Source organism: Lissotriton helveticus, chromosome 1_1 (genome assembly GCF_964261635.1).
Source record: "Lissotriton helveticus chromosome 1_1, aLisHel1.1, whole genome shotgun sequence".
In the NCBI taxonomy this organism is placed as follows: Eukaryota; Metazoa; Chordata; class Amphibia; order Caudata; family Salamandridae; genus Lissotriton; species Lissotriton helveticus.
Window position 1 is genome coordinate 1,691,650,207 of NC_136057.1, and position 24,130 is coordinate 1,691,674,336.

Genomic DNA, 24,130 nt, shown 5'->3' on the forward strand with positions numbered 1-24,130 from the left:
TAGTGGGGACAATACCTGCAGGTTGTGTTGCTGGAAGGTTGGAGCTAATTCAAAGGAGGTAGGCCTTCAGGCGATACCAAATGTCTTTTGGCTTGGAAGTAGGGGGCTGCAAAGACACAAACAGGTCATAATATGTGGCAAATAGGTCCAATCGAGAAAACCCCCACATCTTGAAAATGTGATGGAACACCTCTGGATGAAGACGGCACTCGCGATAGGTCGAGTATTGCCGACTGAGACTGTCCGCACTCACATTCAGTCCAGGACCAGAGCCGCATAGCCTCTCTGCAGAGATGATACAACCCCACTCCTCCCTGTTTGTTGATGTAACACATCGCGGTAGTGTTATCTGTCAGGACCTGAACTGACTGACCGTGAAGGGAGGGAAGAAAGACCATGAGAGCCAAACGAATCGCCCGCCATTCTAGAAGATTGATGTGAAACAATCTTTCCTCTGGAGACCAAAGGCCCTTGACCTCCAGATCTACGAGATGAGCTCCCCACCCCAGAGTGGAGGTATCACTGTGGCCACCGGAGAAGGAGGTTGAAAAGGCTTCCCTTGAGACAGGTTGCCTGGAACACTCCAACATGGCAGCACCACTGCAGCGTCTCTGGAGATTCTGACCACCTCCCTGAGATCTCCGTTGTGTTGAAACCACTGACTGGGGAGGCACCACTGGAGTGCCCTCATGTGCCAGCATGCATGGTTGCTCACCAGTATGCAGGAAGCAAACAGGCCGAGCAGGCACAAGACCTTCAGGACTGGAACAACTGTTCCATCTTGAAACATTGGAATCATAGCCTGGATGCCTATGATCCTCTGAAAAGGCGGGAAAGCATGACTCACAATAGTGTCCAGTACTACCCCTATGAACTGGTTGCACTGAGAGGGCACCAGGTGAGATTTGAGTACATTTATCGAAAAACTCAATTCGAACAATAGCTGAGTTGTCACTTGGAGATGATACAGCACCATCACTGGTGACTTCACTTTAAGCAGCCAGTCGTCCAGATAGGGAAAAACAGAATCCCACTGTAAAACGGAGATTCTTCCAATGCGACTTCAGGATGGGAATGTGAAAATATACATCCTGTAAATCGATCAACACCATCCAGTCTTCCTGCTGCAGTGCCCGAAGAACCTGAGCTAGGGTCAACATATTGAATTTCTCCTGTTTGAGGTAAAAATTCAAGATCCTGAGGTTTAGGATCTGTCTCAATCACCCATCTTTTTTGGGGATCTGGAAATACCAGAAGTAGCATCCCTGACCCCTTTCCTTCTCCGGAATTACCTCTATCGCACCTTTCCGTAGCAAAGATAGAACCTCCTTCTGCAGAAGCAACAGATGGTCCTCCTAACACCAACCCTGACAAGGGGGAAAAGGAGGGTGAAACTCCTGAAAAGGAAATGTGTATCCATTTTCTACGAGAACCAAACCCAGGGATCTGACGTAAAACATTTCCAATTTCGTAGAAAATGGGACACCAGACCTCCTACGAGCTGCTTCCCAGTGCGGAACCAGTTGGGGGAATAGGAGAGGAGGAGGAGGAAACTTGTTGGCGAACTGAGCCTTGCATGGGACCTCTACCTTTCCCTCTGTATGTTCTATACAGAGGGTTCATCTGCTGTTGTTGCTACTGTTGCTGATGTCAGGCTCGAAATGGATTAGCCTTTCCAAAGCCTCAAAATCTTCGGTAGCCAAAGCCCCTAAGTTGAGACTGCAGGCCTAGGGATCTAGCGGTGGCTCTACTGTCTTTAAAGTGCTGTAGCGCTGAGTCCACCTTGGATCCGAAAAGTCTTGAGCCATCGAAAGGTAAATCCAAAAGGGTGGACTGAACATCCGGAGAGAAGCCCTACCCCCTCAGCCAGGCGTGCCTCCTAGTGGCCACTGAGGAACCCATCACTCTAGCAACAGAGTCAGCTGTGTCAAGCCCGGATTGAATAACCTGATGGGCTGCAGCTTGAGTGTACAACAGCATCTCTGCCAGATGGCCCTGGACAACCTCTGGGAGCATAGGGATCACCTCTATAGCAGAATCCATCAGCGCATGGATGTAGCGTCCCAGTTGGCACGTAGCATTTGTCGACTTTAAAGCCATACTGGCTGATGAACACACCTTTTTCGCAGACTGCTCCATCTATTTTTAACCCCTATCTGTAGGAGTGGATGGGAAGGAGCCAGAAGATTGATTCGTAGAGCATGATGCCTGAACCACCAAGCTCTCAGGAGACAGGTTGTAGATAAAAAAGCTGGATCCCGAAGCGCAGCTTTGTACCGCCTTGACAGCGATCTGTACACAGCTGGGGCAGACATAGGCTTTTGCCATACTTCTCGGAAGAGCTCTGTCAAAGACTCATTAAATTGGAGAAGAGGCTCAATCACTGATGAAGGGGAGCGAAGAACCTCTGTTACGATGTTTGATTTAATCTTTGCAGTAAGCAACTGCAAATCTAGAAGATCAGCCGCCTTCCTGATGACTGAGTAGTGGAGGAGACCTCCTGTGAAGGAAGGAAGGAAGACTCTTAGTAGAAGAAAGTTCCCACTCTGGCGAAGTGTCCAGTCCTCTTGCTTGCTGAAGCCCTTCAAACTGGGCATGGGATTTACTATTTCCCCTTCCTTAGCCTCTTCCTGCTGCTCCTAAACTGTGCCATCCTTCTTGACCTTATCTTGGGTATCGGCGGCAGCAGACATGGCGCCAGTGACTTCAGAGCCGGCATCAATGGAGGCCCTTCAGGAATGGCTGGAGGCGCCGACTGGACTCGAGACAGCAGAGGTCCAGAGCCCGATAGCACCAGAGAATATTCCATCCTACCCTCCTGGGATGTATCAGCGTTGAGAACCTCGGCTTCGGGAGAGGCCAATTCGGGGTCATTGGCATAAATGGCATAAAAGGTGCCTGAGCATAATGAGGTGGTAAGCCCATGTTGAATGACAGCAGTCCCACGGGGCCAACAGGTGCACTCGAAAGGTAAGCTGCCCTGGCACACATGCCATACATCGCATTTAAAAAAGGTGAAGGGTCCGTACCTGGAGCTGAAAAAGGTGGGTACGGATCTGGAACTGCCTGCCCAGGAACAGCCAGAGGTCGTGAGGCTGGGTCTGGCTGCAGGGCCAGAGACACCGGAGCAGGGAGAAGAGTGGTCAAAGATGAAGGAGTCGCTTCCCTAGGCGCCGGAGAGTCCCTCGGAGTTGGAGAATGAGCCGGAGTCATCTGAGGTGAGGGGCAAGGTGAGACTTCATCTTTCCTGTGACGCAGTAAAGCTGGGGACCCCGACTTCGGTGACTTATCCTTAGAAGAGCGACGTCTGAAGCCATGACGCTGCTTCTCCTTTTGCTTCCTCGACAACTTCGAGGTGTGTGGAGTCGGTGGCTTTGACTTTGATCTTGTTCTTCTTCAGCCCCTCTTCTGCTTCTTTGCCCTGGCCATGAACAGTTTCGCTTCCCTCTCCTTGAGGGACTTCGGATTCATCCGGCTACAGGAAGAACATCCCTCAACTTCATGGTCGGACAACAGGCACCAAAGACAATCATCATGGGGGTCCGTGATGGACATATGACCCCTGCTTTCCATACAAGGTTTAAACAGAGGCTTCTTCTGGGCAGCCATCACACTTCTACAATTACAGATGGCTGTAACAATGTTAACTATGAAGAAATGGAGAGTCCAGAAAAAACGTTACGTGTTGACGGCGCGGATAAAAGGGTACTGACGCCAGCACGCCGACGAAGTCTTCTTGTGGCTGCGATGACGTCATGTGGAGTTACAAGAGGAGCAGTTCCATTGTGACGTCCTTGTCGATGTGGGAGAGCTATGAAAAACGTTTCAGTGGAATGGTGGAAAGGGTTAATTTCAAAGGTGAGAAATCCACAGACAGATGTATCCATCAGAACAATCTATTTCACCTCATGTGTTATACCTATGCAGATGACACAGAAATGCTCCTTCAACTGGAATCCCCCAAAGACATTGGAAACTCGCCAATTTTTTTGTTGTCTCAGAGCCGTGGATCAATGGATGACGTTGAGCCTTCTCAAATTAAATGCTTCCAATATAGAAATACTCACATGTTGGGATTGGAAACATTAAGATCTGTTCACTGCGTGACCTGATGATCTGGGAACACTGCCTAAAGTATTGAAGGAAGTAAGAAACCTTGGAGTGAAAATGCACTCCAAGCTATCGATGAATGCCCAAGTGAACAAACTAGCAAGATCAAACTTTGTTACTATAAAAACTCTGCAACGAATGTTATGTTATGTTATTGGATTTGTATAGCGCATGGTTGCCCCAGCGACGGGGCGTCCCAGCGCTGGATCCACAGATTACCAGACCGAAGTGGGAAGGAAGCACAGAGAATTATTCAGAATCTTCCCCCATTTGGGATTTCTACACAAGGGCCCGGCCACCATCTCCCTTGATCTGTTCAAATTTGATTATGGCAATAACCTCTACCACGGATCACCTTTAACGAACATGAAAAGACTACAGCGGATTCAGAACTCGGCTGCCAGACCACTCTTACATATGAAACAGCAAGACCACATCTCCCCTGCCTTGAAAGGCCTGCATTGGTTACTGGTTGCCAGATGAGCCACCTTCAAAGTGCTTTGTATCACCCACAAAGCGATACATGGAATGGGACCGCTCTTCATCAGGAATAAAATCACCAAATAAAGGAATCACTGCCCTAGAGTGGCACCTTGGCTCTAAATCCGAACATACAAGAAAAAAAACATGGGTGGCACAAACTTCTCTGTTCAAAGAGCCAAACTATGGCGCTCTTTACCTCCAACATGAGATCTACGGCTAACCACTGTATTTTCAGAATACTACTCAAGAATTGGCTCTTCCCCACATAACCACCATAGGCAAACAGAAATATACAGCATATCCCTCTGTATATAAACATTTATTTGTACCATAATTATGTACCTATATATGTGTAATTCTTTGTATAAACATGAGAATAATTATGTTTAAAAAAATATAGACATTCATTAGTTCTCCTTAACAAATGTACATATTACTGAGAGTTACATCAGTCTATGTTTTTAACATTTAGATGAGTGACTGCATAAATAAGTAAATCTTTTATCATAACTATTTATCTACAATTGCTTCTCTATTGAATTACAAAATATATATAAATAACTAAATGAAATTAATTTAAAGCACAACACTTGAAATCCAGAGTTTATTTAATGCATCTTTAATCAACATATACTACCTTCCTTTATGTATCTATATACCTTCCATGTACTTATGGATCTATACATTTATTACTTTTTTTCTAATTCAGCATATCTAATGCACTACCCTATTTCTCACCCTACACCACTCGCAGCTGACAGCGTGACCCTGTGACTCTGCACTATCCTGCATTAACGCCTGGGAGTCTACTCGGTGAAAGGGGTGCTTTTTGTAAAGCAATACTGAGGCTCACCAAACAGGGGTCGGGACTGCGAGACCCAGGGTTCCGCGCAGGATCAACGAAGCGCACCTGGAGTCTCTTCCTGCCCCTTGCTCCTCCGGGTCACACCGCCCATATACAGCTCGCGGCCCCCGCTTTGCGGGGGCCCCTCGCAGCTGACAGCGTGACCCTGTGACTCTGCTCTTGCCTGCATTAACGCCTGGGAGTCTACTCGGCGAAAGGGGTGCTTTTTGTAAAGGAATACTGAGGCTCACCAAACAGGGGTCGGGACTGCGAGACCCAGGGTTTCGCGCAGGATCAACGAAGCGCACCTGGAGTCTCTTCCCGCCCCTTACTCCTCCTCACATAAAAACACGCCCCCAACGCAAAGCGGGACGCGTGCGGGACGCCGGACGAAGCCCGTACAAAGGGCGGACAGTCTTAGACAGTCCGAGACAGGCCGTGACTGGACTGGGCACGACATACTGCCCGTACTGGCAATAAGATACTTGGCTAAAGTAAGATTTTCTGTGCCTGGTTATAACCACACTGTAACTCATCACTGTTCCCCTTTTTTTCCTAGTGCTTAACCCATTTGAAATTGTATGGTATAAGATTTTGTGTTCTAATTAATTCTATTTAGGATGCCAAAAAGGATTCCTGCCGCTGCGGCAAACACTATGGATAATTACATGGTACATGTTGTATCTAAGATTAATAGTGTAAGAAGACAGTCGCTAGGACTAAGTCAATCCCCCATTCTTCACCCTCTGAGCCCACCACCAAATTCCCCGTGGGTAGATATATCATCTCAGGATGTAGGAAACAAAATCCCAGACACTGAGATACATGATAGCAAGACTCATAACCATAGTGTACTTTTAGAGTCTGACCAAGATTTAGACCACGTTACCGACATTGAGTCCCAGCTTGATGATACTGTACAGGATTCCCCCATACAGGTGGACATACAGGCGGATACTGTAGTTGAAGATCCTCCAGTTTTTGTGCCTGTTACACGGGCGATTAGAAAATGTAGAAAAGCACAGACAAATCGTGGAGGGTCGCGCCCAGGGAGAAAAAGGGTTGCAACGCCACCAAAAATTAGGGACAAACGTAGGGGGCAAGGGGTCGATAGCGATAAACAAAACGTGAATGATGAATTATTTAACAGGATAGCGGATATGATTGATAGCAATCTTAAGGCTTTCATCAAACCGGTGGTGGCTAAATTAGATAAGCTCTTCGCTGAAGTAAAGAAACTAGGCACGGTTCAGAAAAAGATAGCGGACGTGGTGACAAACCTATCAACTATAGTCACAAATCTAGATAACACAACCAAAGAGCTTAACACGAGCGGGATAGAGGGAGGTGCAAATGTAGCACAGACCAACTCCCCTGGACACATACCAGTAATACACAATAATCATCTACCGTTAAGAGAAGATCCCCCTCCAAAACCATCTGAATTGACTTTATTAAACATAGAAAAAGACTCATTACAATTCATAGAAGATGCCTCACCCCTAGTATTGGTATTGGCAAATGTCCCACCTCTGGTTACTGGCCAAACAGAATCCCCTACATCATTGACAAGTAAGGCCCTGCATTGGCTGCCTGGTAACATGCAGATGGCCCCTCGGGGGAACCAACAGCTAGCAGGAGAGGTCAGGTCAGCCAGAAGGGTACCTTGGATAGGACAAAACCCAAAGAAGTTTATTGGTGATTGTATAGTTTTAAACTTTACGAATTCAGCAGCACTACCTAATATTCTATCAAACATACTCCCCCCCCCAACGCAGGAGAGGCACTATTGTCCCACTTACTTTAGAATTCTTTGGCAAGAAACAGCGAAGTATGACTTATTCTAAGATAACTCATGCCTCCACAAGGTCTGCATGGAATGGAACATCAAATGGATGGGGCAAAGGTGCATTAGTTAATAATTGGGGGTGCAGTTTAGATAGATGGGAAGGGCCACAACAGATTTGCCAACATGAACATCAATACCCTACCCATTTTAACAACCAGTACAACATCCCTATTTCCAACAGGTTTGACGCCTTCTATGGACAGAGCGGGATGGAAGGGGTTGAATGACTACCTGATACACTCCTTTCTCCCGCTCATAGTAACTGTACACAACAAGGTTTAGGATTAGGGTATGAGGATAATATAACTGTGTTGCACGGACCTAACCCTGAGTTGATAGCTTTATCAGCCCAGTTAAATCAACTTATCAATTCACCAAACATGCATGACCCAGCCTCTATACATATAGACATAAGATATAATTCTGTGGCAGAACAGGTAGATAGATGTTTAAGCCAAACGCATGTTACCTCAGCTGAAAAGGCTGACATAGACACAGATACCAAAACTTTGTGTTCATTATCACCCTGTAATGAAAGCTTAATATCATGGAATATTGCAGGGCTTCGTGATAAATCTAATGATATTGGTTGGTTGTCTTTAGTCAAACAATATGCGGTACTATGTCTCCAGGAAACATGGTTGGTGGGAGAAAGTGTACACATTGAGGGTTGTCAAAGCTTTTTCATCCCAGCAGAACCCTCAATTAGCGGTAGAGCAAAGGGGGGTTTGGCAATTTATGTTAACCTGGCTTTTACATGCTCTAAAGTTGAGTACCATTCTGGTAATCGAAACATTCAGGTTTTAGAGCTAAAGAGGGGCAAAACTACTTTTACCCTGATTAACTTTTATAATGCAATCAACCAGACAGGTGACTGTAATATAGAGCATTTACGTGACTCTTTGAGAGAAAATGCTGGGAAATTGCCCCGTCAATTGCTGCTCGCAGGTGATTTTAATACACATCCGTGTGGAAACCCCGGAGTGACTGTCATTAACCAACTAGGATGTAACAGCTGGAAGGTTTCCACTTTGATCACTCGCGGCGTGGAACAGATTTAAACACGCTAACGAACGAAAATAATCTAATTACAGCAATGTCTACGGTGGCGGACCAAACTCTTTTTCCCATTCCTACGTTTAAAGGCCACACTACTGGATCATACATAGACCATATTTTATTGTCTGCTGACCTCGCCAATACTGTTCTGGACTTCTACATCCAAATGAGTATTTATAGTGATCACAATCCTATATGTATCAAAATGGGTGGGGGAATCTTTGAACAGCGAAAGCCACGAGTGGATTGTGGGTCGATAAAATGTATAAATGGAAAGCGTCGCTTAAAATGGTCAATGGTGAACCATGAAAATCTGTATAATTCTATTAATAGCTCATGCAGTTCTGAACTTTCATTATGTATATCACCTGAATCATCACTGCAACAAATTTTGGCATCCTTTGAGGGCGTTGCACTAACAGTAGGGTCGATGCTAACGGTGACAGCTAAAGGGAATGCAAGTAGTAATCCAAAATGGTTTGATAATGCTTGCTCCAAGGCCAGCCGCGAGCTCAAGATAGCACTGAAAACCAAACCTAGAGATCCGGTGCATAATAAGGTTACGCGTGCTAGGTACAAAAAGTCCCTTGCTACTCGTAAGAGAGAAGTAAAGAAAAGTGTATGGGAGTCTCTTTTAGATCCCGAAATATTGAGAAACAGTGCCAAGTTTTGGGATATTATAAATAAACCCCTATTTGATCATCCAAACAACTCCACCATGGGTACAAATATCCCAGAGGAAGAGTGGGTTAACCATTTTAGTTCTATTTTTAAAAGCAATGAGTTACAGGCGGAATGTATCCCGGTTGAACCTAAGGAGAAATCATTGCTCTTCTCAATAAATGAGGTTGAAAAGGGAATTGAAGGGCTGACAAGTAATAAGGCCCCAGGACCGGACGGTCTTCCACCGGACCTTTTTAAATCCCGTAGATTGCTATGGGCACCAGTCCTCACCGCCGTACTTAATGCGGCTGTGGTTTCCGGTTGCCCAAAGTCTTGGGGGGTATCCACCATCGTACCCGTGTTCAAGAAAGGAGACCGTAATAGCCCCCTCTGCTATAGACCAATATCTTTAATTAACTCTGTTGTCAAAGCAGTGGGGGGTGTAATTTTAAATAGACTGGTCGCATGGGGAGATGAAAATAAAGTAATATCCCTAATTCAATACGGATTTAGGCCATGTCACTCTACAATTACCCAGTGTTTGAACTTGTACCTAATTATAGGGAAGTACACCAAGGCCCGACAAGGTACAATTCACATGGCATTCATGGACCTATCGTCGGCCTTCGACTGTGTAAGCCGTAGAAAGCTCTGGAACGCCATGATGAAAATGGGTGTAGAGCAGAATCTAATTAACTTACTAGCAGATATGCATTCTGACACGAGGGCAAACGTCCGGTACACACAAGATTTAAATGTGACAAAAGACTTTGGCGTGTACCGGGGCGTTCGACAAGGGTGCATTTTAGCCCCGTTCCTTTTTAATCTATATATAAATGACTTGGAAGAGCATCTTTTAAGTACAGGAGCAGATTACCCTTACATTGGACGTAAAGGACTGCCAGTTCTGCTTTATGTGGACGACGCAGTCCTTTTGTCCAGAACTGCTAACGGTCTTCAAACATTATTAAACTCCTTTTTTACATTTATGAAATCTCGAGATTTGAGTATAAATAACTCCAAATCTTTCGTAATGAAGGTTGGCCAAGGTAACAAAAAGCCAAATTGCTTAAATGTTAATGGGGTTACAATCCCTATAACAAAAACATTCTCCTATCTCGGAGTCCTGTTCGATTATCAACTGAACTGGGGACCCGTAGTACAGAAAAAAAAGGGAGAGGTAATTAGGGCAAATGCGGCAATACTTAATTTCGCAAGAAAAATGGGCAATAGCCCAGTGGCTGCATTACTCCAACTTTACCAGGTCAAGAGTGTTGCTACTGCATGCTATGGCAGTGAGATATGGGGATATGCCCCATTAGGAGCCCTGGAGATAGTAGAAAATAACTTTCTCAAACAGATACTAAGGGTTCCTAGGGGAATAGCAAACTTCTCCGTACATGAAGAGCTAGGTATACCATTTCTATGTGACAAAATAGCAGTAAACCCTATAGTATGTTGGCTAAACTGCTGGTTAAATAACGATGTACCTCTTACCCAGCTTATACTAAGGGAAGCGCTAACATGGGAAAACAGGCTCAAGGTTCCATGGATAAAGTATCTAAGCAACTGCTTCAGGGAAATTGGGCGCCCCGAACTCTTCTTAACTCCAAAATCCATTACGAAACTGGATGTTATTCTTGTGAAGAGGGCGTTTATCTCCTCCAGGTATTCAGACAGGGAGGCCGGTGAAATAAGGACCCTGCTCATGGAACCGTACTTGTCATGGCCAATGTCAAGCTATGATCGTTTCCTGTTGACAAGGTTCAGGTTGGATATATTTCATTTATTGCTGGCCGTGCCAAAGGGATCCTACCGTGGACAAATGTTGCCGGCTTGCGGCTGCGACGAAAAGTCTCTGCAAGACCTGGCACACTTTTTATTTTTCTGTCCATTTTACATTATACCACGGAGGTTATATCTAAAACCCTGTCTTAAAAAATTGAATTTCTCTCAATTTAGACCAGCACTTTGTTATCTTCAGATGCTAGGCTGGGATTGTACCTTATTTGTATGCAGCTTTTTAAAATTAGCACTCAAATTTAGGAAAAGTATGGAAGGCTAACTGTACTGGTAATAGACATATCTCTAGAAAAATATTAACTTTTTTATGTCTGCCGAACATCCCTTTTTTAATATTTTGAGTGTACATTTTGCCTATAACTTTTTGTAATCATTTATAATCAATTTAATCTAGCCGTTTTTAACTTCTTTATGTAAATCTGAGTCAATATATGTTTTGTGTGTAATGCTTTTATGGTTGTTATTTTAAATAACCGAATAAAGTTATTTGACTTGACTTGACTTGAACTAAATGAAATTAATTTAAAGCACAACACTTGAAATCCAGAGTTTATTTAATGCATCTTTAATCAACATATACTACCTTCCTTTATGTATCTATATACCTTCCATGTACTTATGGATCTATACATTTATTACTTTTTTTCTAATTCAGCATATCTAATGCACTACCCTATTTCTCACCCTACACCACTCTCAAACTATCCTCTACCTCAACTTCCTGACTCATCTCAAACCACTTTCTACTACTCTTTCCAATGCACTACCCTATTACTCAACCTACACCCCTATCAATATATCCTCTATCTCCATTCTCTCATTCATCCCAAACCCCATACAACTACTATGATCCCCCAAATAACCCTTTCTAAACTCTTCCCTACTCTACCCCTCCTTGCATCATCTGACACCTCCTTTACTATTTCGATCCCCCAAATAAGTCTTTCTAAACCCTTCCATCTGAATCTTCCCCTTCCACCTCTATTTAACTCTTCCCAAGCCTCCTCCTACTGCTATGAGCTCTGAAACATCCATCCACTATCCTTTGCAATCCAAATAACATACTAACATGTCCGCCACTCAAATTAATCTCATATTTCACTATGCTAATTCTCCATTAATCCTTTATTCGTTCCGGAATAGCGTGCTACCTGCTGAAAAAGAGCTTTAACACCTCATTTGGGGCCAGATGTAGGTAGGCATTTACCGGTTGGTAACGGCCGAATTCGGCCGTTACCGACTGGTAAATGGCATTTGAGATGTAGGTCACTCAATTTTACAGAATCGGTAAATTTACCGATCGGTAAATTTACAGATTCTGTAAAATACCGAGTCGGTATTTTTACCGAATCGGTAAAATTGAGATGTAGGTGGGACTCTTCTGAGTCCCACAAGCCTTACCGAATCGGTATTTTACCATTAAATCCTATTTGATGGTAAAATACCGATTCCGGTGTGCATGCACATGTGTGCATGCACACCTGTGCCATATGACAGGCAGACCTGCCCTTAGGGCAGGTATGCCTGCCACATGGCACCCGAACCTGTTTTGGGGGTGCTAGAGGGTGTCAAAGTGAAGGAATGAATGGGCATTACCGGTCGGTATTTACCGAATCGGTAAATACCGAATATTTCCGATTCGGTAAATGCACATCTGGATTTACCTACATCTCCCTCCTTCTATTTTACCACTTCTTAAATACCGAATCGGTATGATTCGGTATTTAAGAAGTGGTAAAATAAAATTACCTACATCTGGCCCTTGGTGTTAAACAAATGTGGTCTATAAGGTTGCTAGCACATACATAATTTTCAGGAAAACAATCTTAACACATCAACAGTAAAGTGTGCTCAATGGAAAGAAAACACTATGTCCCCCCGATAATGTAAAGTAAATCAGAGACAATTCCCTGATATACAAAAAACACGTATTGGATGTCCAGAGCACCACCAATTAAATTGTAAATATGCCATCAATTGGACAGGTCCATAATTGTAAGGCAGACAAGAGATCGACGATTCCATTTGTTTTAATGAGTTATTCCATTTCCTTATACAGTTCAGTTTGAACAACAGCCAACACATGTTTCATCATATTCAACAACTTTTTCAAGGCTACAATAAGTAGTCAATGTACAAATGGTTAAATCCGTGGAAATGAAAGATTCAAATCCTAGTCCTCGGAGCTCCGTGGACCACAAGTAAGAACAATCTGTGAAAATATTACTTCCCACACAAAACTTCACAGTTAATATCCACGCAATGATATGCAATGAGAATCATATAGTTTATCACACAAAAGAAAATTCAATAGCAAAAATGTATATATACATCTGTTCCGGCAAGAGCCCTAATAAGCCCGAGTCTTTGTAATGATGGACTGGGTAGTAAGCACTATATAAATGCAATTACAATACAATAGCAAACCATTGGACATAGAGGTACCAAAACCAATTTCAACACCCCCAAGTTGTAAACAAAACAAGTTGAAGACATACAGGATTAGAGGCACTGGAATGCATACCTATATTATATGGAAACCGGCAGATAGAACATGATCCAAGGTAGAAGGGTCAGTGGCCAAAAATCACTAGCCCAACAACACAAGTCAATAGAAAAACCAGGCCCAAAATTCAGAGGAAAGTGCTAGACAGCATAGAAAACAAAGCTTAAGCTAGCACTTACCTGACAGTGGCACATAGAGACACCCAGGGGTTTATTTACAAGCCCCTTGTGCCGCCAGTACATCACTTTTTCCCACATTAAAAGTGACGAACCGGCTGCACAAGGGGCTTATAAATAAGCCTCCTGTCTGTAAAGGAGGTAGAAAAATTGGATGTGATAATAAGCTTGCATGACATTATCAAACATTCAAAAGGTGATCAGAGGAATGACAGTAAATAGTCTAACCACTGGCATTCGCTGGGTGTTGCATTTTAACCCATTGTTTTTTTGCCCACTATGTCACCTCAGATTAGACTCAGCCATATGCAAATCAATCTTTCTCCAATTGAAACAGTCCAGCTCGAACTGCCAAGCCAGGACCTCTCTGAAAAGGAAAACAAGCAGCCCAGGACCAGTTTTGGCCTTGTTGTATCTCTTCAGTTGGGCCTGGGGCAGGCCTTTTTCCGGAGTGGCACAATGGACAAGAAATGCTGTGTTTGAATGCTACCCAGACTGGTTGTTAGCAGTTAGACTATTTACAAGCATTATTCCCATTACCTTTGTTGAATTTTATGTTAGCCCCTTAGCGGCCAAGGGTATGTCCAGACTTAGGTCCCTTGCTCACTGTGACATAGGATCCAAGCAATAACTCACTCATGAGGCCTAACAAGGCTTAAATTGGTTTACGCTTGTTTTTGGTCCCTTCTGGAAGGGGCCTCGCCTCACAGTTCTGAAAGTACTGTGCCCAGGAAAACAGGATCAGTACTGAATTGCATAAGGCAGTCCTTTGACTACAGTGGTACAATAGGTTAAAAATGATGGTTTGGAATGCTATTATAATGTTCTTTTCCTTGAAAACCCAATAAAAATAATCTGAAAATAAAAGAAATGATGGTCTGAAATGCTACCCTAAGTAATTGCAAGGTTTACCCCCAAAAAATGATAGTGTTAAAAAAATAAAAATTAGTTTAGAGTGCAAGAAAATGTTCCTATCTTCGTGTTGAAATGTCATCTCTTACACAAGGAGAGGTGATAATGTATTCCTGCGAACCCCCATTCAAATTTGTTTTCCAATCACCTTTTGAATATCAAGAGGGAGTGACTGGTGAACAACGAGACATCTACGGAGGTAACAGAGTATCTATGTAAACAATGCTAGTAGATGTTTTATGGATACTAGTTCAGCTACTGAGTATATATTCCAATGAATATAGAATTTGGATGGAGGGTCCCAAAATACCATAAAAAATCCAAAGTTATACTCAACTGTAGATCTTCAAAAGTAACTGGACTAGCATTACAGTCCTGTCAATATTTTTTAGCACATGAATTGAGAGAAGACCAAATTACCCTTTTGTATGTGCATCCCTCTCAGAAAACCTGTTATAGTAGCTCCACCCTGGCAAAATGTGAAATAAGGATTTGATTTTTGGACATATGACATTCCTAATGCAAAATCCACAAAGATATTGTTTCAAAAGAAACAGCCATGCCTTCAGAAGATCACCCCTAAGCAGCAAAAATGTGTTTATCCATGTGATGCTCATCCATCCCTAAGATTTAATAACTTAGGGTTCGAAGTACTAATTGATCGTGCAGTTGTAAAGGCAGAAATATTCAAAATCATAGGTTGTGTAACTGCAGAACCCCAACTTGCTATGTTCCAAAGGCAGATTGCAAGTCAGCTATGAGTATGCAATTGTCCCTTATGAATCATTGCAATTCAGAAGGAGGTGAGGGCATGAAAAGAGTCCTCCTTCCGAATCGCGATGCTATGTTTTGAGGTTTTTCAACTGTAATTGTATATTATTGTTTGGATACTGACACCCAAAAGGACATGGCACCCATTTGCAAAGTGGAAGCTCTCCAATAGCAAAAACATATTAGTGATTTGTTCTTTATATTTATAGAATTTAAAGCCTGTTGTGGCTAGCTACACGACACCTAATTGTTGTATTGCGTAAAAGTCGTCGAGGTAGCCGGAGAGTAGGTTTGTGGAAGATTATTTTATTAAACATAGTCACAAGGTAAGTTCCAGGTAATTTTGTAGATGATAATAGATAACCCCAACAGGAGCAGCCTCCCTACTGCTCAGCCTGCACACTCCAACTGACACTTAGCACATCACCAGGCACTAATGCATTCTATGAAACCACCACACATTCAGCAATCCTCTCATCAACAAGCACTCCAGCACTCACACTGGCTGAGCAGTAGGGAAGGTAAGCCAAGGAAAAGGTATGCCAACACTTAAGTCACAACACTAATGCTCGACCAAGACCACTCAAATGGCATCATATGAGACCAATAAGAATGAGTGATATCCCATATGGAACCACCCTTGGCGTCCTTGATTACAGCATCACTGCGACATTCCATATGCAGTTTAAAAGGCTGCAGTTCCACTGACATCGAAAATTTTATCTTTAACATTCCAGCGAGAATAGGGGTTTCTCTTCATCCCACAGCCAACAGATTTCCTCACAGAGATTCAAAGGAGATTATATGTTGTGGTTCGGCTGACAATTAACAGACAGGCTACACTCTCATTCCCAGACATTATTTAGAAGCATTAGGCTGCAGTTTCACTGACTCCCACCAGATGTCCTCACAGACATCCCACCAAGAAAAAAAGTGAGTTAAGGAAAATCATAGTCTCTGTTTTCACTGACAGCCAACAGTGCAGTCACCAGTGATATATATGCTAAAGAAATTCTGCAACGCTCCCAAAAGGGTTTTCTACAAAAAGTGTTACCACTAGGACCAAAATCATTTAGTGGCAGCTCCTCCACAATGGAGGAGGAGGGTTGCCCACTGCCTGGCTCAGAGCCAGCAAATGTAAAATAAAACACTGTTCTTGCATCGTTTTGATTTACATTTGCCAACTCTTAGCCAGCGGTGTTGGAAGGGGCGGGCTGAGGCATGGGAGGGGGAGGAGGAATGCTAGTGCACTCCACTCCCTAAGTGCTCATGTGTGTTTGGACGGCTGTCTCAGACCAACCAAAATACACATGTGCACTTAGGTGTTCTCCAGCCAAGCTGCATAGAGCTTGAACAGGGTGTTTTTCCTGCCTGCTCAGACCAAACCCCACCCTGTTCTGCAGTGCGGGGATTGGACAGGGAGTCTGTCCCAGTGGCTGCTGGGACCAGCAGCCAGGAAGAGGAGAGGCGGCGCGACGAGAAGCGACGTGGAGCAACCGGAGGCACAGGGTAAGTTTTAATTCTTTTTATATTGTATTTCCCCCGCCTGACCCCTCCCATGCGACTCTATCCGCCCCACCACCCTTCGTTTATGGCGGCCACTGCTGAAAGCATCACTGCATTAATACTAACCATCACAATCATTAAGCATAATGATATACCTGTGAGATGTTGTTCCATGCTATATTCCCATAAAATGTCATCATAGACAAATACAATTCCATTACATACCACAGCAGTTAATGCATATGCTTATATATCCAATCATATGTGAGAAGAACACGTTACTTGCCTTCAGTAGCACCTTATCTGGTAGAGACTCTATCTAGCCATAGATTCCATACCTTAGAATTTTCCCCAGGCGTTATACTGGATGTGGAATTTTTTAGTGCGCAGTACCTGGGCATGCTGGTAGTTTTGCTCAATGTGGCATCGTCCAGGCTGCAAGTGAAGTGTGTGGTGCCTATATAGGTGCCAACCCTGTGTGCTGACGTCAGTGGCTTTTTGCGACTTTCCACGACAGGAGTGTGGAGCCACGAAGAACACTGACCACTTGTGTGTGGAACTAGGGCTCTGAAAAAGGAGTAGCCCCTTACCTATAAATCCATTCACAGAGTGAGGAGTGGGTTGGTTAGGAATTTGCAGCTAGATAGAGTCTTTCCTAGATAAGACGTTAACGAAGGTAAGAAACATGCTCATCTGATAGAGACTTCTGGCACAGATTCCTTCCCCTAGCATAGATACCCAATCAATACCTCTCTGGAAGTGGGTCTGCGAACTTGAGTGAGACTAGGACGTCCTGCAGGACTGAATGGACAAAGTGCCCGTCCCGATGGACCGGACTGTCCAGGCAGAGGTGCTTGGTGAACTTATGCAGTGAGGCTAGCGTTGCTGCCTGACAGATGTCCGGAAGAGGAACTCCGCATACTAATGCAGTGGTCTCAGCCTTTGATCTGGTGGAATGAGCACACACTCTGAGGGTTGCGTCTTGGCCAATTCATAGCAGATCTTAATGCAGAGTACGATCCATCAAGAGATGGTTTGTTTCTAAATGGCCTTCCCTTTTTTGGCTCAGACAAATCCCATGAAGAGTTGATCGTCCACCTGGAACGGTTTTGTGCAGTAATGGTACAACAACAACGCTCTTTTTGGGTCCAGACGGTGGAGTCTTTCCTCTTCCTTAGAAGGATAATGTGGCGCATAAAAAGTAGGCAAGGTGATGGACTGGCTTACGTGGAATGGGGTGACCACCTTTGGCAAGAAGGATGCTCGAGCCCTAAAGACCAGTTTGTCTTGGAAGAAAGAGGTACTTGGAGGCTGGGATGAAAGCGTCTGCGGTTCACTGACCCTCTGGGCAGATGTAATTGTCACCAAAAAGACCGTCTTGATGATGAGAAACCTAAGAGGGCAAGTATCAAGCGGCTTAGCGGGAGCACACATTAGACAAGTAAGAACCAAATTAAGGTCCCATTGAGGCATAACGAAGGGAGCTGGAAGAAATAAGTGTTGTAAAGCTTTAAGGAACCTATTTACAATAGGAGGCATGATGAATGAAGGCTGATCTGTCAGCCGCAGGAAGACAGAGATGGCAGATAAATAATCCTTCAACGTGCCCAATGCAAAGCCCTACTGGGCCAGATTAAGGATAAACAAAAGAACTTGGAATGGGGTGCAGATATAGGGTCATCCTGTTTAGCTGTACACCATGCTACAAACTTGCTCCAACGGCCGATGTATACCATCTAGGTGGAGGAACACTGAGCTGCCAAGATAAGAGGATGAAAAGTAGAATGTCAGAAAAGGGAGGCAGACAATAGGTCGATAGACCGTTCTGTACAATATTGGCAACATTTTTGCCATCGGCAGGCGTATATTGATTTAGTAAAGGGACGCCTGGCTGCCAGAACAACATGGCATACTTCAGGAGGAAGGTTGAATGTTGTCAGCTGTCGCTGCTTAGTCTCCACGCAAGAAGGCAGACAGTTGACATGTTCGGATGGAGAACCCTCTCCTGCTGCTGTAACAGAAAGATCTCCCTGAAGGGGCAGCCGGATAGGAGGAACACTGGCCATGCTGAACAGCTTGGGATTCCAGACTCTTCAAGTCCAGTCTGGAACCACAAGGATGACTTGGGCCCAGTCATTCCTGATCTTCTTGAGAACTCTGGGCAGGCGTAGTATGGACGGAAAGGCATATACAAGGCCAGAGCTCCACTCGAGACAAAAAGCGTCTCTGAGCAAGAGCCGCCTTGGAGACTCCAGGGTACAGAACTGCTGACATTGCTCAATTGCGGCGGTGGAGAACAGATGTAAACAAGGCTATACCCACTGCTGGATGGAGATGCCATGTGTGAACTGCCAGGCATCTTTAGCTGAGTTTATCCGCTTTGGCATTCAGAGATCCCAACAGGTATTAACTACTAGAGAAATGCCCAGACATTCCAGCCATGTTCAGAGGCATAAGGCCTCTTGACAAAGGGTCTATCCCCATGCCGCCCTGTTTGTTGCCGTACCAAGGGGCGGTGGTGTTGTACATGAACATCTGCACTAGCCTTGCCTTGATGGAGGGTAGAAAGTCTTTTACTGCCAGTCGGATCGCATGGAGCTCCAACAGGTTGATGTTGAGGCCGGATTCTGTCAGAGATCAGAGGCCTCTGATCTCCACCTTTCCCAGATGGCCACCCCAGTCAAGGAGTGATACATCTGTCAATACTGTCAGATTTAGCTAGGAAAGGAAAAGGGATCTGCTGCTGACCCAATCACAGTTTGTTAACCACCACAGTAGATCTTTTGCAGCGCCCTCCGAGATCGGGACCATTTTAGAGAGATTCCCCTGATTCTGCGTCCATTGGAAATTCAGGTCTCATTGCAGAGCCCATATATGTCAGTAGACATGTTTCACAAGCAGGATGCAGGAGGCCACAAGCCAAAGAGTCAGTTTCACCTGAATCCAGAACAGAGACTGAAATGTCGGTATCATAGCTTGAATATCCTGGACTCGCCATTCAGGTGGATAAGCCCAAAACTGCACTGTGTCCAGAACAGCTCTGATGAAAGGGAGTGTCTGAGAAGGGGTCATGTGCAGATTCGGCACATTGATAGTAAACCCCAGCAAGTGAAGGAGGTCCCCCGTAGTTTGGAGGTCAGAGATTACCACCTGGGTGAGCACACCTTCAACTGCCAATCATCGAGATAGGGGAAGACTGGCACCCCTGATCTCCTCATAAAAACTGCAACCATCACCTTGGAGAACACCCGAGCGGAACTGGTAAGGCCAAAGGGTAGCACTGCAAATTTATTGTGCTGGTGGCCTACTGTGAACCGGAGGTAACATCTGTGAGCAGGCAGGACAGTGATGTGGAAGTATGCGTCCTGTAAGTCCAATGCTATCATTCAGTCTCCCGGGTCCAAGACAGACAAAACATGAGCAAGTGTAAGCATTTTGAATGTCTCCGTTTTCAGGAAGAGGGTGCAGGTCTATTAAAGGACTAAGGCCTCTGTACTTCATGGGCACCAGAAAGCAGCAGGAATAGCAACCAAGACCTACTTCTGATGCCAGCACCATCTGTCGCAAGTGGGTGGTATGGTTGGAGGGCTAGTCATTAAGGGGAGGGAGTAGCCTCTTTGGACAATCTGGAGGACCCAGCGGTAGGATATTATCGGCCTCCAGTGGTGCAGGTGATGGCATATCCAGCCTCCCATTAAATGCCCATGAGGGTCGGAGGGCAAACTAAAGTGGCTTGGAGACTGTGACTGCCAGGGGGTGGAGGACTGCCCAACCTCTGGCTACCTGACCCATGAGGTCTGTGAGTACTGCATCCTCAGACACGCAGGGGCTGGGAAGCTTGCATGCTGTGGTGGCTGAGAGGGTAGAGACATGGCTGGAATCCCCATCTGTAGCCTGGGGTCGGCGAGGGGCCATGGAAAGGACCAGCCCGTAGCTCTGCTGTCGTTGAAGAGTTCTAGCGCTGAGTCCACCTAGTCTCCGAAGAGGGAGCCATCAAAGGGCATGTTCATGAGTGAGGACTGGACATCCCCCAGAAGCCAGTGGTTCTCAACCAGGTGTGGCACTTAATGACCACCAATGATGAAACTGCTTTTCCTAGTGAGTAAGTGTTATCCAACCTATAGCATATGGAAAACTCAGCTGCACCCCTTTCACCAGCAAAGGTTTGGAAGACTATGGCTCATGCCTCCTTAGAGACCATAGGCAGCACCTGCACAACCAAGTCCCAGAGTGAATGGTAGTATCAGCCCATAAGGCATGTGGTGTTCACTGTCTGCAGTGCCAGGCTGGCGGAAGAAAACACCTTTTTTTTCCCATGGTACACAGCTATATCTCTACCCTCTCAGCCACCACAGCATGCAAGCTTCCCAGCCCCTGTGTCCTATTAACACGTGCCCCTATGCAGGGCTTGTACCAGGCACTGAGTAGGATGTCCATGAGGGCTTCATTAAACATTAGAAGGGGGTCGTAAGGGATGACTCACAGCTGAAGCAACTCCATCAAGAAGTTTGTCTTGACAGCCACGGAGGAAAGCTGAAGGTCCAGGACTTCGGCAACCATCCTCACCACCATAGCAAATTAGTCTCCCTCCTCCAGAGCCATGGTAGGAGGACGGACTAAGCCAGTATGTGAGGAGGAGTCCGTTCCACTGGCATTGGCCAAATCCTCACACCAGGTGCCCTCAGTGTTATCTAGGGACTGGTATTCTTCAGGGTCTAGTGGCCCCACACATTTATCCCCAAGTACAGGGTATAGGCTCTGGCCTGGAGGGAATTACTCTAGTTGGTGCCAGAGTAGTCGTCTGATGACAACGCCCATCCTGCTCCGTGTTGAAGTCAAGGATGAGAATGGGGATGGCACTGCCAGTGGGCGCCGGGGATGTCAGCAATGGGGCTGGCGCAGGCCAGGTCGTGGTGGCTCGACTGGCACCAGTCCAGATCCGTCCAAAGATCCAAGGGTCCTGACTGGTGCTGGGGGCGAACCCGCATGTGGAATATCAATAGAGGACCCTCCCAAACCCTCGGGACCCAAAGGCACTCCAGTGGGGACCAGCTGTCCAAATATGAAGTGCATAGCCTCATAAAATTCACATTTAGGCAGGGGCCGCTCCAGCTTCTGGAAACCTTGGGGTGGTGCGGAGACAGCCCAGATGCAGGCTCAACTGCGGAACCAGGCCAGAATACCAATGCACTCTCATCTCGCCAGATGCCTTTGATGGACAGGGCGAAGTCAAAAACCTCTTTGACTTCTTGTTCTTTTTGCGTTTGTGGAACTTACGCAAACGCCTGGATGACTTTGAATGCAACAACAAGCGTTTGAAGTAGCTCCACGACCAACCTTCCTCTTGGCTGGGATTGGGATAGTTGCACGATTGCAGGTCAAGCGTCAAGGAGCTTGAGGGAGTATCCCATCAAGTCCTTGGGGCGCATGCCGTGACAATCGGCACAGGTCTTGGTGTCATGGTTGTGCTTGAGGTACCAGTAGCAGACAAAGTTTAGGTCCATCACCAAGATTTGTTGGTGTCATGCGCCACATGGCTTAACACAAGCCTTCCTCATGCACATCCATGCCACACCTGGAGACAATGTCTCAAAAAATCTTTGACAAAAAGTTGAAAAAAAAAGGTCAGTCAAAAACTGACTAGGGTAGCTCTTGTCCGGAACTGTGCTGACAGGCGCAGAAAGAAGAGAACTCCAGTGAGCGTGCTGGGATGGCACCTAGATGGGCACCACACATGCCAATTCTGTGCGGATGACACCATGCAGAGCAGAACGACACCACCTACCAGTGTGCAGAGGTACTGCTCATGAAAAAAAATTCCAGATCTAATTTGACGCCTGGGGATAATTCTAAGGTAAGGAATCTGCGGCTAGAAGTCTCCATCAGATAGTGTATTCATAGCACTTCAGTGATGGCATTGGTGATGCAATTGGTGTTGTTATAAGCGATGTTCCCGATGATTTCATCAATTATGTCATTTATGAAGTCCTCTGTGATATAATTAGAGATGGCATAACTAGGACATTGCTGTCATTTCCAGTGCCTCTTGCACCGCCCATTGCTGCAGTCAGCTCAGCCAGATACTGTAACAACACAACTCACCATCACACTCCTACAAGTGTAACAATTCCAACTATTCTACACCCTGAAAGCTATAAGAATGGCTTTGTCGACCGGTATTTGTCATTTTTAATGTATATTGAATTAATAAACAACTATTGTTGTGCTAGTTGTAGGAGAGTAGGGTCTGCTTGATCTGGTTACCCCCACTTTTTGCTGTGATTCACTGGTTTTTCTACTTTAGTATGGCTGTGGTCCTGCTAATCAGGCCCACAGCCTAGCTGTACTCTCTCTAAATTGATACTATGTACTTTAGGTACATACTAGATTGGTTACTGCGAACAGTATGCTTTTTTGCAGGGGATTTCTCTATCTTTTTTTTACTTTCGTTTGAGATTTGTAGAAATCTATACCATACTTTTGTTTCAGGAATTTTTTCGTGACTTTATTGGGTTTTCTTTTGATTAACTTGTCCATCGCCTACAGAACTCTTGGGACAATCACTGAGCACAGGGCCCTACCTTGACCTGGCCCAGTTCTCCGTGCCACCGTATACAACACATGGTATGCAATGCCCACACCTACAATGCCCCCTGGGCATGGTTAGTGAATGGGCCAATCTGGAACTGAGGTGACTGTCCATAGGGCAATTGCCAGGCACCCGTACCCAGTGGACACTTGGAGTAAGTCGTGTCTCTGTGCCCAGATCCATGCTCCCTGCACGTGCTGGGCACAGGGCAGTGCGTTCATCCACAGACTCTGCTTAGTACTCCTGTCCAGAGTGCCCGCTGGTAGGGCCTGCAGTTGTACACAGTAGGCACAGAGTACAGTACCTGGAGTAGCCAGGTTATGCTCTTCACCTATAGCATTTAGTGTAATCGCTCACACACACAAATACATGAGTATATACTATGCACTATACCTCTGTTATGCCACTGAGTGACTCTGGTAACAAACATGCCAAAAAAACACGAGGCCGGAGGCTCAAACGCGAGATACGGTAATAGTAGAACTATAAAGGGAAACCGACTCTTTCACTTGGAAAAACACAGAAATGTGTAAATTCCCTAGAGCCAAGCAGACTGCATTCTGTGACAAAAAGGGATCGATCGACTAACAGCCCGAACAAGTCAGTAATTTTCCCCTGCATACCTTGAGGATCCATTGAATCGAGCCAGGTGTTGTTGACATGACCTTTGTCCCGCTGTGGCATTGTGCTGGCACACATTAAAGCATATACAGCTTTTGCCCTGTGCTGGGACGTTCTGTACTCTCTGAGCCCGGGATGGGCTTCTGAGGGATCGTCAGCACCTGGACCATTTGCGAAATCACAATTGAAAATATGTAATTTCCACAATGAGGAACAACCCGCGAAACGTGGCTGGTGG